This window comes from Ambystoma mexicanum, chromosome 6p (assembly GCF_040938575.1).
Source record: "Ambystoma mexicanum isolate Mex_15411 chromosome 6p, UKY_AmexF1_1, whole genome shotgun sequence".
In the NCBI taxonomy this organism is placed as follows: Eukaryota; Metazoa; Chordata; class Amphibia; order Caudata; family Ambystomatidae; genus Ambystoma; species Ambystoma mexicanum.
In genome coordinates this window covers 880,437,232-880,454,138 of record NC_090935.1, presented here as the reverse complement: position 1 = coordinate 880,454,138, position 16,907 = coordinate 880,437,232, and the positions used below count along the sequence as shown (strand labels likewise).

The following is a 16,907-nucleotide window of genomic DNA, read 5'->3' as shown; positions in this document are numbered from 1 at the left end:
CCTATCTGCAACTTCCCTTTAGGCTCCCGCAAGGCCTTGGCAGTCAACGACTGGCACTTCCAGCAGTCGTCTGTGTCGTGGCTCTCGCCCAGACACCACAAGCAGATACGGTGCGGGTCCGTGATGGACATCTTGGACTTACAGTCCCTGCACTTTTTAAATCCTGATGCGGGGGTCGGCGGGGTAGAAGAAGAAGACATTATCGAAGTAGATAACAGGAGGCGCTCCGAGTTCTCGAAGCAAACACATTTGCAGAAACAACGGAACTGAGGCTACAGGCGCCGTGCGTCCTATTTATAACATCCGATGACATCCCGCTCAACAGAGGCCTTCGAGGGACATCGACCCGACGTACTGTGTGTAGCAAAGCAAGTGAAGAAATGACAAGTTAGTAATAAACCAATTTGATAAGTATTATTTAAGAAGAGGAGTTAAAACACAACATAAACCGTATAATTAAAGGCTCTACACTTTAAAAGTCTTTCCCCTGCTAGAAGACATGGGGCCAAGCACCTCTAGGGCCCGATTCATGGAAGTGTTTGATAATGGCGCAATCCCATAGGAAAACGTTCCATGAATCAGGGCCCTAGTCTCAAGTCCCAATAAAACATTTTGCAGGTGGGCAGGGGTCCTTTAAGTACTCTGAAGAAGTGTTTTAAAGTCGAAGAACATTTAAAATTCTCATGAAACCCTCTCCCAATCCCACAACCTTAGTGAAAGCCAGCAGAGGATCTTTGACCAGCACCTCACTTATAAGGGAGAGGTAGGGAAAGGATTTTATGACTGTTAAAGCCTATCAAAGTAGGGTGGTGGGAGAAACATGTATGTTAGTTCCCCCCATTTACTCCTATTCACTCAGATCACTTCAGGGGCTACTGAAATTACTGGGACCCTGTGCTTCCGGTCTTGGTTCCATTGGAGGTGTAGCGGTTGCCGGTGCACACACCACTTTCAGCGTCTGGCTTTAGGTGCAACTAGACGGCAGTTCCACTCTCTGGTGAGATGGTTCCTGGTACTGGAGACCTTGCTAACACAAACCATGAAAGTCAGACATGTCTACGGCCTAAGTGGACCCCCAGGACGCAATGCAGGCAGAAATCAACAATAGCCATTGTTCTCAATTGGTAAAAGTCGACCCCTGTGGCAGAAACAAAGAAGCTGGTCCTGCAAGGCCAATCTTCATGTTGGAGGGCTGCAACTGTAGGGGGGTGCCTCTTGTTTCACAAGTTGAGGGTCTGCAGATTCCCAAATCCGAAATCCAGATGGTGCAGCGAGGTAGCTCACGAGAAAGCTGGTCAGTCCACAGAATGGTTCGGGGACACCTCTGAAAGCTTTCAAGGGCAGAATATTCAAGCATGAGTCGACACTAGTTATTTTCACTAGTCCATAACTCAAAGCCCAGATGATGGTCTTTGAGATCGGCAAATGAGCAGGGCTGGGCAGGGACAATCAAAGGCAAAGCTAGATGGCTGAAACAACCAATTCCAGGTCTTCGCTTGATTCTCCCTCTTCGTAGGGGTGTTGGCTCCAACAATGTTCTGATGAATGGCTGCAAAAGTGCTCCTTTCATCCAGGATTCGAGCTGGAGCCGCCCCAAGCCTACCAATGGTACGGATCTGCATCTTTAAAAATGGCAGGGGCTGCCCAATCATGTAAAGCATCCGACCAATACATCTACTCATCAACAGACACTTTGTCGATGATGAGGAATGGGACCGATAGTCCCGGCCACCACATCTGGCCACAAAACGAATAACCCCGCTTTGCGCGGAATGGCTGAGGCTTTGCCACAGAAAGGGCTTAGTGTATATAGCAAATCTGGCCTTGGGAGGGCAGAAAGGCCAAAATGTAAGACTGCCAAAGGATAGGTGAAAATCTTGCAGCACAGACATTTTAGAGTATATGGTACCCTAAAAGGCATTTGTCTGTAAAATGCAAACATACACGCTGCTATTAAAGATTTGCTTTTGGTTGCTTTCCTCCCATAGACTTCTATGGGACACCCTTTCATTTTGCTTTGTTTTGACATGTTGGAGGCAAGTAAAGCGTTCTGCTTTACTTCCCTTGTCATTTTGCTCATTCTTATGGGGAAACTGATAAGTCCATATCAGCACTGAGAGACATCTCTTTTAGTGAATTTCTTGTATCATTACAATTGCACACATCACCTTAAATTGAAGTGTGGTTGGGATACTTTGCATCCTTATAACTTTCTGTATTGGCTTTTTGGTTACATTTAAAATGTGCATTCTACAGTGTTTTATACTTTTTACTCTTATCCTTTATATTAACCCCAAATGGCTACTAAAGGTGGCTAGGACTCGATGATGGCTGTGCCACAAGGTTTTTGCCTGTTCTTCGGCCATATTATTCCATGGCATTTATCCTACCCTCTGGTCCAAAATTGCCATAGAGGGGGAGCTCTTTACCCAGGGAAAGCTGCTGCTTTCCTGAGCAAAGAGGTGGTTTGAGTATGAGCCGCTTGTTGGGACTAGACTGTCTGGTCCCAGTACACATCCTGGTGCCTGAATGTCTGTTGGGCTGATGTTGTGGCCAGTGGCTATCCACGATTGGCTAGCCATTGCAGGTTTAAAATGGAGTTGGCTGCAGAGTTGCAGTCTGTGGCAGTCACTCCAAACCTTTTCTCCAGAGACAGGAGTCTCTCTACCGTGTTTATCCGCATACGTGGGAGGACCCATAAAACCCCCACCCAGCCGCGGAGTTGGCTGCAGAGTTGCAGTCTGTGGCAGTCACTCCAAACCTTTTCTCCAGAGACAGGAGTCTCTCTACCGTGTTTATCCGCATACGTGGGAGGACCCATAAAACCCCCACCCAGCCGCGGAGCGGCCGCGGAGTTGGCTGCAGCGTTGCAGTCTGTGGCAGTCACTCCAAACCTTTTCTCCAGAGACAGGAGTCTCTCTACCGTGTTTATCCGCATACGTGGGAGGACCCATAAAACCCCCACCCAGCCGCGGAGCAGCCGCGGAGTTGGCTGCAGAGTTGCAGTCTGTGGCAGTCACTCCAAACCTTTTCTCCAGAGACAGGAGTCTCTCTACCGTGTTTATCCGCATACGTGGGAGGACCCATAAAACCCCCACCCAGCCGCGGAGCGGCCGCGGAGTTGGCTGCAGAGTTGCAGTCTGTGCACGTCTGAAACAACGGAAATGGCGGCACCATTAGTGAACGCCACCTCCATAGTCACAATCACGGACCGAGACCCTAAGGACATACAGGAGGGTCGACTGCTTCGAAGTGCGTACTCACGCCCCGCTGTAGAAAAAAACCTACAACACCACAGCGCACAACCTCATCCTATGCTGGGCCCACCCCATAAACACTTAAAAACCTTAACAGGTTCAACCGTAAACGCCCGTTGGAAACAGGACCTCCTAGAAAAACCCGGGCCCAGCACTTCAAAACCTGAAATAACTCACCAGAAGACGGGCTCAGGGGAGGCAGAGGACCCGCACCGGCGGACATCAGAGGCTGTGTCTCCGGCGTCGGACCCATCGAGCCTGGATCTTGAGGGCGACCTGTCGGCCCTCCAGTGCCTGCGCCAGCGAGCTCCTGCCCTGGCCACGGCCGACACCAGCAGCCACCAACCGCGGTCTCACCTGTGGCTCCCACCCCCACAGCCCCGGGACCCGATGGCCTTCGGAGGGAGGATCGAGGACCGAGAGCGGGGGGAGGGGCCCGCTTTGGTAGAGAGCGCGGACCACGCGCCGCGAAGCGGCCTGGAGGACGAGCGAAGCCCTGCTCCCTCGGCAACGGCCTCCCCGGAATTGGCCCCAAACGAGGCTGCGCACCCGCGGGCCTTTCGGGAGGAGGAGCCGGCTTCCATCGCCCACCCCACGGCAGGATGTGACACACAGTGGGAAGGGCACGACGGCCAAAAGGCCACATCCATCGCCGAAGAGGACGCTCAATCATCTCGGCCACCACGAAATGGCCAAACAGACTCCTCAGTAGAGCACAGAGGCTCTGAAAGTCATGCAGATATAATTAAGGAAAACCAAGTCACCAATGCATCAATACAAATGCAACCTCAAGTGTTCTCAAGCAAGGTCACCAAAAACTTTTCCTCGCCACTCAGCAGACGAGCACAGAGACTCAGGGACTATAGGAAATGAAGATCAGGCCCCAGCCCTGGAAGAGCCTATGCCACCACTGCCCGCGCCCCTGGCGGACTCGAAAAACAAAAGAAAACGCACCAGGAAAGAGACGGAGGCCTCTGACATAGGAAATGCAAGATCCACTTGGAAGAAAGCTCCCTCAAAAATTACAAAAAAAACACAAAAAAGCACAACTAGACCACATACGTCAAAAAATCAAAAAAATGGCCAAGTAACAAAAAATCACTGGGGCCTGAAATCAACAAAACCATCGGTCGCCACCCTCGTAACTGACTTCTTCCATGCTTTTGCGCCAGAGCCTCACTCCAGGCAAGCGGACCTTACCGACGAGGAAATACTGGAGGCAATAAAAACGTGCCAACCACCAGAAAAGGCGAGGAAAATATTTGTCCCGACAAACCCGTGTGTTCAACATCAAAACCTCGCAAACGATATACAACCTGCTTCTCCCCTGAAACAGGCCCTACAGGCGGAATCAGTAAAGCAAATAGACCCGACTCTACATCAAATATCGGGACCCCAGCATACACCTAACAGGGAAATTACGCCGAAACAAACCACAGATTTCAACCGAGCTATCGTTCACACAGAAAAGCTCGTGGGCACGACGCAATCAGCCCTACCCAAGGAAAACTTGGCTCCGGCATTTCGCAAAGTCTTACAGCCAGCCAGTGAAGATCTCTTACAGTCAAACCAACCGAAATCAAACGCCCCCTCCGAAACTTCAGAACAGACAGGGCCTCAGCCTTCTCAAGACCCACCCACCGAACCACGAAAGCAAACCTCTCCGCAATCTGACCATAAGTTTGAAACGCTCCCAAACAAAGCTGTAGCGACCAGCCAAACCAAGGAACGGCCGACTCGCACTAGGCAAGACGGAGTTTTCTCCGCCTTCCCTTCAAAATCACATCTACCTGGGCGACTCAGTGGTGGCCTTCCTGATCTTCCTCCTTCGCCTACAGTAAGACGGATCTTAAATGAGTCCAGTACATTTTCGCCTGCTCCTAAACAATGCCCCCCACCCCAGGGTTCGCCAATGGAGCCTGCAACGCAACACAAGAGAGACCTTCTTCCAATAATGTCAGCTATCACCATCGCAATGAATCCGTTCACCAAATTATACGAAGGCATCAACGAAAATCTGAAAGACAACTCAGCTATCCAAGCTACAATGCTCTCGAAACTAACTTTTCTGGAAGGTTATATCACAGCCTTAGACGATAAATTCAAAACCTTAAAGCTAGCTACAGAAATTGGCCAGAAAGGCACGGCAAACCTTCCCATCCCATCTTGCGCGGGGGATAAAGCGGGAGTCCAAATTTCTTCAGTCCAACATTCATTTCCACCCCCCAGCACTCTCCCCAACAACCGACTGGTCCCCGGTCTACCAATTCCCGAACCACAAGAGGTGATTGACATCACAGAAGAAACAGTAAACGTTTCTCTCCCTTCGAATAAGCCAGTGAGCGAGACAGACCACTCATACCCTTTGTTTTCAGGCACGAGATTGGAAAAAAAAAAACAATCCCTGTGGAGGAAAAGCCGAAACCCAGAATCAAACCTCAGCAACGCGATTAAACTCACGGTCAGCAAAAAAGAAAGAAAAAATAAGATCCTTGGCCCGGAGTCCGGCCGCAATCCAACCAACCCTAAAAGCCTCTCCTAGATCATTAGAAGACTTCTTAGAAGATGAGGTTCTGATGAATATCTCTCAACACCTTGAAGACATCGAAGACCCACCACCTGATAAAAATGAGAAAACACCTAAACCATTAAAGCTACAGTCCTTTTCACCTAAAGTGGATCAAAATGCAAAAAAAGAAAACCCAAAAGAATCGTCAGAAGAGGACTCTCCATACAACTTCATCACCTTGGAAGAGCGTAGGAAACTCCTCCATTGTTGGAAACCTGCTACCTCTCGTAGCCCAATGAGCTCTAGAGCGGTGTCATTCACATATACTTCAGCTCGCGAGGGGTCACCCCGTAAAAAGCCAGCCTCTAGCACCCAACACAGCCCACAGGAAGCACGACGATTTCAGGACCTCCACCAAAAGTCCAAAGAAAATACACATTTAGAATCAAGAAAAACTGACAATAGGGGGCAACATTTGCGATCCCACTTTATTTCAAGGACTGAACAACACCGGAAAAGACATGACTCCACAAGGGAGTCCCCGATCAAGCTTGAACAACACGCAGAAAACGATGACGACATCATACTGAATAGAAGAGGGATCCTCACGCTATTCAGCCTGATACCGACCCTCCGGAAGATCAAGTCCACCGATCTAAAAATCATCGACCCATACCATTCCAATGAAAGAGCGAAAGCCTATATCTACCCAACCTCGAAGCACATAAGGACGAAAATTGTGGACGCAACAAGCGACCTGGCTGCGCTAGGCTATACAGTGCAAAGAGATCCTCAAAATCAGCACAACAGGGAAAAAACCAACCCAGAAAAAAAATCGGCCAGAAAGGACAAAACCTCTGGGAAAGAGCCAAAAGTGGAGCCACAAAGACTCTCAGTGCTAACCCGAACAGTGGTAAATTCATCCTCAAAGCCACTTGAGAGCCATCGAGAACTTAAACTCGCCATCCCTAGGTGTGACAAGCCGAACGAGTCTATAGAAGCGACGTCCTTGAAGCCTCAACACCCAAAAGTAGACCGACTTAACTTGACTAAGACTGTGTCTATGGCGGAAAATAATAGGACGAACACCAGAGCCCAAACAGAAAGCGCCTTTACAGTCTCAAAATCAACCGCGAAACTACAGGAGCTGTGGGCCTGGCTCCCAAAGGCCCTATCACACGGGTCTAAACCCAAATAGCAATTCGCAGGCCACCCTGTAGAGCCCAAGGGAAAACGGAACGTCGACCGGCTCACATCATCACTACATCTCTGCTCATGGAACACGAGAGGTCACTTACATCTCACCACAACGGGTGATGCAAACTTAGCCTCATTCGACATCATCTGTCTTCAAGAGACCTGGCTCAGAAAAAATCCAGCTATGGACGGGTACGACATAATTCTGGCTCCAGCCAACAAAGGAGCCTTAGGTCGGCCGACTTCAGGTCTTCTTCTGGCCTGCCGACAGGGAATCGGGTTGACCCTCAAGTCTACCCTCCAAGCAAATTTGTCAATACTAGCAGTACTATGCGAATGGTCTGAAAAACCCTTTTCCAGTCCATCGCAAATAGTGGTGATTAACACCTACTGGAACCCGGCGGCAATAAACCACCAGTCCTACCTCTTAATGATGGAAAACCTGATCGATGAAATTCAAGCAACCCGTCAGGTCTCTTCAATCATCATCTGTGGCGACCTGAACGCCAAATGTCCCAAAGAAGTGCGAACACTGGATGTATCCTCGCAAACTACAACAGCATCGAAAAGAGGTCTCCTATGGTCTTCCTTGATGTCCTCTAGAAAATTCGAAAACCTGAATTTCGCCTTCCCAAATAAAAACCGTCTGCCAACCTGGGAACAAGGCCCACTAAAAGCGACCATTGATTACATCTATGTATCCAGACCTCTTCTGAACAAAGTCCAATCCTTCGAAGTCCGACAGACTACAGCCAGCGACCATAATCAGCTGACAATGTCTTGGGTAAACCACCACAAGGCGCCCGAACCCTATTCCATGGAAGTAGAATCAAACGCGCGTGGAAACCGATTAAACCTGACAACCCGAGCGGTTAAAACTCTGCTGGCAAATTACACCGGGGAAGATAGACCCAAGGGCGTAAAGAGTCTTGATTACGTACCTCTGCTGTTAAAACACCGAACGAACGCAAAACAGAAAACCCCTGTCTATGCACCCCCAAAGCACGCTTAGGATTCCACTCTGGTGGCAAAACGAAGGGAGCTGCGAAAACTCAAAAGACAATTAGGAAACGACTTGTCAAACAAAGAAAAACTAAAATCGGCAACCGCAACCTATAAATTATGGGTGAAAGAACATTGTCACCGTCTATACCAACAAGACGCCGAAAATATGTTAAAAGCCATCAATGGTAACAAAGCCAAAGAATTTTGGTCTTTGCTGAAATCCACAGTGCCTTCAACGAACAACTCCACAATCAATGCCATGCCGGAGCACAAATGGATCACGCATTTCTCCTCGGTCTTCCGAGCCCCCGCTCAAATCATCCGCCGGGATCCCACAGCCCAGAAGCCAGCCTGGATCAAACTGGATGACCGTCAAGAAATTAGCAATCATATTAAAAAACTGAAGATCTCCAGAGCAGCGGGCCCAGACGGGATCTCAAACATCGATCTGAAAAACAACTGCCAGGAATGGGCAACACTGTTAGCCTCCATCTTTCAGAAATGTTCTGAGCAGCAATCTCTGCCGCCGTCCTGGACAAAAGCCATCATCGTCCCCATCTATAAAAAGGGGGACATCACTGACCCCCGAAACTATCGTCCTATCGCGCTGTTGGATTGCATCGGCAAAGTCTTTGGAAGCTTACTCTTGAATCGTCTTCAATCTTGGGCTGAAACAGCCCCATGTAATGACAACTACCAATCGGGCTTCAAGAAAAACACGGGCACGATGGCAAACATCTTAGCGATCAGCACCCTAAAAAGTAAAGCTTGGGAAAAAAATCCCGAATTTTCATCGCCTTTATCGATCTAACGCAGGCGTTCGACCTCGTCGACAGACACCGCTTATGGGAAAAACTGGAGAGATGGAGTTGCCCACAAGAAATACTTCAACCAATCAAAGCTCTCCACACCGACACTTCCCTCAGGGTTCGACTTTCCCAAAGAGGTGATCTATCGGACGAAATCCAGACTGGGCGAGGGGTAAAACAGGGATGCCCGCTAGCACCTGCCTTGTTTCTTGCATACCTCGGAGATTACGGCGACTCAGTAGATCTGGAGCATACGTTTCCGCCGTCTCTCGCATCCTCGAAAATAAGCTACCTTTTGTATGCGGATGACCTAATCCTCCTGGATCAGACCCAGATCGGTCTCCAGAGACAAACAAATCTCCTGAGCTACACTGCTGAAAACAACTTAAAAATAAACCAAGAAAAAACAAAAATAATGATACTGGAAGGAGGACGGAAGAAAAATAAATTCTCTGAAAAATTCAAATGGCGCCTCGAGGGAAAAGAGATTGAGTCGGTCTCCGACTATAAATACCTAGGCATCCAGATCGACTCCTCAAAAAACGAAATATCCATGCAGTTTGCCTTGGAAATAAAGTTAGGGAAACTAGCCTCACAAGCAAAGGCGATCGACACAAAATTTGGTAAATTCTCGTGTATTCCTGTAATAGACTTTTATAAGAAAAAAGTTGTTCCTTCAATTACCTATGGAGCCGAGGCCATGCCAACAATTCCAGAAAGAACTTGGCAAAAACTGGAGAGCAAGTTCTGGAAAACAGTCCTGAGTCTCCCAAAGTCTACATCTATTGCTGCAATCCGCCAGGAACTAAGCCTATTGTCACTAATAGCAATAGTTAACCTAAACTCACTTAGGTTATTCAGGAAATGCATTACGGCCGACAGTGAGCAAATCTTTGGCTTACTGAACAAAGAACTACAAAGCGGCAAAGTTAAAATGCTAAAAACCTGGAAAAACAAAATTACGTCCATCTTAGAATCAGTGACGTGCACGGAAGCTGACCTCATTACAAACCCTCTGAGAGTCTACAAGAAACTGAAAGAACTAGACTGGATCCAGACCCAAGACCTAGTCATCAAAAATAAACTCCTTCTCCATCTTCCCCCCTCGCTCTCCAAACTAAACGAGCCGATGCAATATCTCTGAAAATTCCCAAATAGGAGAGCAAGAAACTACATGCTAAGAATCCGGTTAAATCTGCTGGAAACAAACGAGATCCTGAACATCCGAGGCCTCTCTGACTCTAACATATGCCGTCTGTGCAACGCCGAAACTGAATCCATCAGGCACCTATTGATCTCATGCCCAGAAACCCTAGCCTTAAGATCGGCCTACATAAAGCACTTTAGCCCAGAAGAATACGGGTGGGACGAAGTCACCTGCTGGAATAGACTGATAGGTGGGGATCGAAACTCCTGGTTACTAGCTTCAATCAAAATACTGCAACTCACCATGCAGAGGATAGAGAGCAGACGGCCCCATCCTTCGTGAAGCCACTGGACTCTCTTGGCTACCCCTGTGCAAGTCATTTTCTCGTCTCTTCTTTTTTTTTTTCCTTCTTTTGTAAAGTTCTAAACGAACACATACAAATAATAAAAAAAAAAAAATGGTGCAGATCCTTACCATTGGTGGACCTGGGCGAGCATTCAGTCTGAATTTTTGACAAAAGGGTGCCCCCTGCAGCTATTTGACAGATCATTGGAGCCAAGACCCCTACAAATAAGTGCAGTCACAGGTAACCAGAGGAAATCTTCTGCAGCTGACCAGCACCAGCTCCAGTGATGTCCCGGTGAAGCCCTTCTCCAAAAGCGCAAAAGTAAATTGTTCCAAAAACTGCAGTAATGTTACTGTTGCCACCAAATTGTCTTTGGCACATTGTAAAAGTAACCAATAAGCCGTTACATAAAAAGACCAAAGGATGCAAAGTATCCTAACTGCACTTCACTCTAACATGATCATTGTAACAATACAAGAAATTCACAGAGACAGTCTCTCAGCACTGATAGTCTTAGGGACTGTTAGGACAGTTTTTCGGAAGTCCACTAAGGGCTTAGTAAAAACCAATCAACTTAGGGAGTACAAGACTCCACTCTTAGTATAAGACTGTACCACCAGAGTTCAGGGTAGTGTAGACAGAGCAGCCAGGTGCAGCTTAGGAGGAAGAGAGGGCTGTAGAATCAATACAATGACATTTTAATATACAGATGGTCCACAGAAACACAAACACTATCTATTGTAAAAAATAAATGGTTTATTTAAATACAAGTAGGCCCAGATAAATCTTGGGGGCAATAAGTACTATCACATTATATATAACCACAATTATAAAAACACAACACTATCCTTAAATGTGCACAGTCCAACAGTAGTTCTAGGGAAGTAAAAACAAATAGTTACTTTTGGATTACTTACAGTAATACAAGGGTAGTAGACCCGAACAGTTGTACTGTGACGCTCAGCAAGAAATCACTTAGTAAATCAACTGGACAATATACTTTTCCGAATAGTGCAACACTTGTTCTAGGAACAGTAAAAACCTATAACTCTGATTCAGGCTGATAAGTTATTCTAGGGCAGTTGGTCCTCAAGGAGTAATATTCAATTACAGTTGCATTTCTGTTCACAGACTAAGGGAAGCAATACATTGTTAACTTATTTTTGGATGACGCACAGCTGTGTAAAATAAGTAAAACCTATATACTTTTGTAAGGAGCTACCAGCAACCTAAAAGGCAAGTAAGACCTAGGCAGACTTATTCTGGACAGGCTAACAGCAAGTCAGGGGAACCAAGTCCTAATTGGGGACACTCCTAGAATTATCCTAACAGGAATAATAAAGTGAAACCAACTGCATTACTTTTGGGAAGAGGGGAAATCAAATCACAGGTGAGTTAGTAAACCTATCTACACTCTGTTAGAATGGCGAGACAGTTTCTAAGGAAAGTAAGACTGAGAATACTTATTTAAGAAGGCGCACACTCAAGAAAAGTAAATCTTATATATTCTTTTCAGAATGGCAGGACATATCTAAGGTAAGTAAACACCTTTTGTAACTATTCACCCTGAGAGTTTAAAGTTACCAACTAACTCGTTTACAAGAAAGTACACTTTTCAACACTTGTTCTACTTTTCAAGGCAGACCATTTATATTATCTAGCCCTTCCCAATTGTAGTACACGAGTTCTCTCAGAGGCAGAAGAGGGACCCTAGTGGTCTACGAGCCAGCGGTAGGCAAGGTGAGATAAGGCTCAGTTGCAGGCAAATTTAGAGCTCCTGAGGAAGACTGGACAAACAAGTAAGCAGTACACTTTGAAAGTTAGTTAGGGTCCAGAGACTTCAGAGAAGACACCCTAGGAGTATTCCAGCAGTGGGCATGGGTGAACTGGACGAGAGACATCCCAATCACAGTCCCAGGGATGCACAGGAATCACAAGAGACTGAAAGTAAGTACAAACCGCAGCCATCACAGTACCTCAACACAGAAGAAGTATTGCAGCAGGAAGACTTCAGGATATGCAGCCAAAACCCCGGTCAATTGATTTCTTTGTGTAGAAGATGGAAGAAAAGACTTTGAAAGGATTATTGCAGCAGGGATCACGGAAGAAGGCTAAAGCTGGATGCAGCGCCTTTTCAGGAGCAGAGAAGACAAAATATCGCTGGTTGGATTCTCATCGTTTGAAGGTCCAGCACTCTGGTGAGGGGACTTTGGAAGACTGTGCACCGCACAATAGCTCGAAGTCCCAGGGTATTGGGGTATTGCAACCCCACAAAATCACAGCACGACATGGGATGGCTCATGAGTCTAGTGGGTCTCACCAGGCCCTGGTTCGGGTTTGTCCAATTCGGGATCCCAAGGTTGGAAGGAAGGGCTAAAGCAGGCTCCAGTTACACAGCAGGCTCTCTGGTCGATGGAAATCATCTCAACGGCATTCCCTTCATTATCCTCTTCGTTTTTGGTTCCAGTGGTCGACTACCTCTTCAGCATCCAGGATCCAGCATCCAGGATCAGACTTTTATGCAGGAACCCAGCCAATCAAACAGCTTGGCAACATTCAGACGTGTGGTGGGGGGCGGGGGAAAGCCTTTCAGGACAGTTAGACTCCCTGTTTGAACTGGATTCACACACTGCGGCTAGAAGACAAAGGACTGCAGAGGTTTGGACTACTCCCGAGCTTCCTGCCTTCACAGACACTCTGGAGCCTGGGCGCAGTGTCCACAGGACTGCCACCGAAGATATAAATCACAAAGGAATTTCCTGCCCTCGATGTCAGGGGAAGGATCAAGAAAGGGGAAGGAACACTTGAATTGCGACGACAGGGGGCCATTTTGGGAAAATTAGCACCCATGGGTGCCTTTACCGGGGCTGTGCAAAAGGCAGCGTTAAAGGTGCACCAAATTAATAAAAATGTTCACTACCACCAGCAATTAAAGGTGAGTTTATCATTTTATATGTAGCATTTATGTTGCAAGGACAAAGGGGATACTCCGTACCTCCCCAGCACTCCACATAAGGTGGGGGTGCTGGTCTCACCTAATAAAATGTAAAAGGGATCCAAAGGTCCTTTAGACCCTTGGGAACTGTAGTTCTCAAAAGGCTAGCCAGAGAAAGTTATAAGGGGAGCCCCTAGGCAACCCAGCAACTATAGGCATGTATTGCCAAAAAGTTGTCAAAGAGGATACCTTTTAAGAGACATGGAGAGACACTATGGAGAGTCTTAAAATTAACACCCATAAAAAGAGTAAAAGATTCTGTGAGCGTGGAAAAAGGTTCTCACTCACAGAGTTATAAGGAAAAATAATCCACTATACCTCTTGCCCATCTGTATCAGGAGGCAAGGAGAGATAGAAGCTTGACACTAGACTGTCAAGAGTGGGATGCTTGAAGAGGCAGTAGAGATCAGAGGACACCAATGTATACTGCTTAACCAGATGTGTGTACTGCTGGTGCAGAGCAGGGTCTTCTCCACAGCTCTAGCAAAGGATCCTTGATGGCAGCATGAAAAAGAAGTACAGGTTGCACCTATGGCACTCTATCAAGTATGTCTGTTAGGTCATACTCTGTAGTTTTTGTAGCTAAGGGATCCCAAACCAGGCTATCAGTGACCTTAGCCATCATCCTCTAGTAGACAGCATTAGGGTGCGCATGAGGATCTTGCTGTCTGAATTCCACCTCTGGAGGTGTGTCTAGGCCACTAGCATCTTTTAGATTTAAGACCAATTCCGTCAGCCTAGGTTTGAAATTCTTCAAAGGGCCCGAGTTGATGTTAATGGCTCAAATCGACACTGAATCAGATCGCTATCATCAAAGATACTTTGAAAAGACCCTAAACATTATTATTTCTTTTTTTTTTTATCGGTTTGTGGAGTAAACCTCAAAGTCTAGGGTTGCTCTGTTGTCAAAGGGTCTTTCAGAATCTGCCCCGATACGACACGAAGGAGTGCTGCGGCTGACAGGGTTGCCAGAGGTGTTGGGGACTTCTCAATGCTTATTTGAGGTCTTTGCCAACACAGGTTCTAGGGCACGTGGGAAGGACAGGACTGGAAGACCATGCAGGCTCTGTCATCTTTAGTTTGTTGCCTCCAATGGCGGAAGCAGGAGGACCCACTTTCTCAAAGACTTCCAACATCTTCTGTTGGAATTCCTCCCATTTTTCTGACTTGGAGGGAAAACATACCTGCCTGTCAGGTGAGGAGCCCAGCGATTTAGATAATATTTGTCTTCTCTTTTTTTCCTGACGGAGGAAAACAAGTGTCACAATTTGCTCTTCAAATGAGATCTTTTTCAGTGTTTTAGACTGTTGATTTCTCCAGCGATCTTTCAACCATCTGAGAGCTTTTTCCCTTATTTGACCTCCATTTTGAAGAGGGTGGTGTGTGACAGTTAGGAAATATGTCTCTTTATGCAACTTTCCCTTCATAGTTTCTATGGACCCCCATTCTTCTTACTGTTCTTATCCTGACCTGATTTTAAAAGGGACGTAAAGCCTTCATTTTCCCTTCCCTTTTGCTCATTGTTTAAGGGGAAACTTACCAGTCCTTTAGACTATCAGTACTGGGAAACTAGGTTTCCTTCTTTAATTAATTCTTGTACTCTTTAACATTGTACACTGCAAAGGGGATACTTTTGTTTTTACACATGTGATTTTTGGTTACTATATGTTCCTAAAGAGAAGCTTGTAGCAGCAGATACCTTTTTACAATTTTTGCATTATTTCTAGTGTGCACATTCGCATTTACTGTGTATGGCTACTAAATATGGCTAGTGCCCTAAAATGACTGAGACATGAGATCGCTTGCTTCTTTGGCCTTCTTCCTGCCTTGCCAGGTCAGGAAATCCATTAGGTCATCTACCTGTCTAGGAAAGTTATTGCTTTAACAGGGTAGTGATGCCGTTGTGAGTGTGACACCGAGGAAAGGGGATGGATGGTCTAGCCCCAGACAACATTCTTGGTGCCTGAAAGTCTGGGTGTAGGACAAATGGGAAACCAGTAGTTGTCCCTTATTGAAGAACTACTGGCTGTTTGAATAGTGCAGATACTTAACCATTGGTGGGCTTGGACTTGCTTCCAGCTCAGATCTTGAATAAGAAGGGGACTCTTAGCAGACATTTCTCCAGATTGTTGGAGCCAACAATCCCTCCAAGGAGAACAGTCGGCTGAAGATCCAAAGATGACTCCTGAAGTGGCCCAGAATCCCTTCCTGTGTCCGGCCCAGTGAAGCCCAGCTCCTCTGCCCGACTTCCAAAGACCCTGAGCGGTACTACAGCCCTTGGATTAGTGGGACTGGACTAGTGGGACCAACTAGTCTCGACACCTTCTCAAAGATTCAGCCCTTCAGAGCCTTTGTAAGTGTGCCTGGACTGCTGGGTGGACTGATCAGCTCTCTCGTGGGCTACCTCACCACAACAGTCGCCATTCTGAATTAGTCAGAAACTTTGGTGGTCAGCTTGTGCCACCAGCAGCCTTCTCCATGAATTTCAGCTTTCCATCAGCAGCTGCTGTGACCATGACTAGAAGGATGCCTGTTGTCACCTTTATGCGGAGGGCAGAGATCATCACTGGAAATCGCCTTCCTCCAATCTGTAAAGTGTCGCGAAGAGGCCTGCATCAGTGGTTCTTGCATTACTCCGTCAACATTGGTTGTATCTTGGCGCTGCTCCGACCGGAAGAATCCTTGACACCACAACTCCTGGGCCCCTCCCTCACCAGAGCCAACAGTGGAAGATCGAGCCCCCAGCAACCCCCAGACGATCCATAAAGTCATCTGGGAAAATCTGAATCCCCAGTACTCCGTAGGCTAACATTGGGAACAAGTCCTTTTGTCTCCTTATTGCATTCCACTCACTTTTTGGTAGTCGAACCTGGGTCTGGAAGAATGGAAAGCACAGTTACCTCTGGTAAAATTGTTGCAGAACTTTTCAACTATCACCAACACAAGCCTATTGAAAACCTACCTACAGAGACTTCATTCTGGTGAGAAACAGTTTGTCTCCTGTGACTTTTCGGCACAAGAACCCAGTCATCCTAGCGTTTGAACTTCTTAAGTTAAGTCATTGTCTTGTGATCTGGTTCCATCAATGACAGCATCTAAAATATTCTCCTTTTACCAACTAAGTTATTTCATGAATATTTGAGCCTATGGTGACTGCATACATTTGTATCAGAGCGCTGTGCGATAATACTACCTGTTAGATTCCTTTTTCAGTGAGTTCATAAGGCCTATAATAAATATTTGTATTTTTATAACTGACTGTCTAAATTGAACTATTGGGTGCTATACTGTGTAGACTCATTAAGGGACTCTGACCCCACTCAGCCTTCTCCCGAGAATAAAACTTGACTACTCATCCATGTACCTCGATTGGGTTTTGGCAAACCTCTCAGATGTCCATGTTCACTATAATTGGGGTGGCCTCCTAAAATCCGTCCACTAGGCCAGGTTCTAGAAATCCAGCTTAACAGAGGCTCTGATGTCGAAAGCCTGATAGCTCATTTTGATGCTCTCTCTTTGAACACCTTCGGGATCATCTTTTGGCATAAGTCACAATCTGCGATGGCCTGATCGGTTCCAAGGCACCACAGACAAATTGTGAGGCTCCATCCGGGACATTTTAATGTCAACAGTCAACACGTT

At 46.7% G+C, this 16,907-nt stretch overlaps 1 protein-coding gene across 1 annotated transcript in view; it reads right to left on the bottom strand.

Moving 5' to 3' along the window:
- Nucleotides 1-16,907, bottom strand: part of WDR36 (WD repeat domain 36) — an 804,166-nt gene that overhangs the window by 116,226 nt on the left and 671,033 nt on the right. The gene's annotated exons all lie outside the window — the stretch shown is intronic.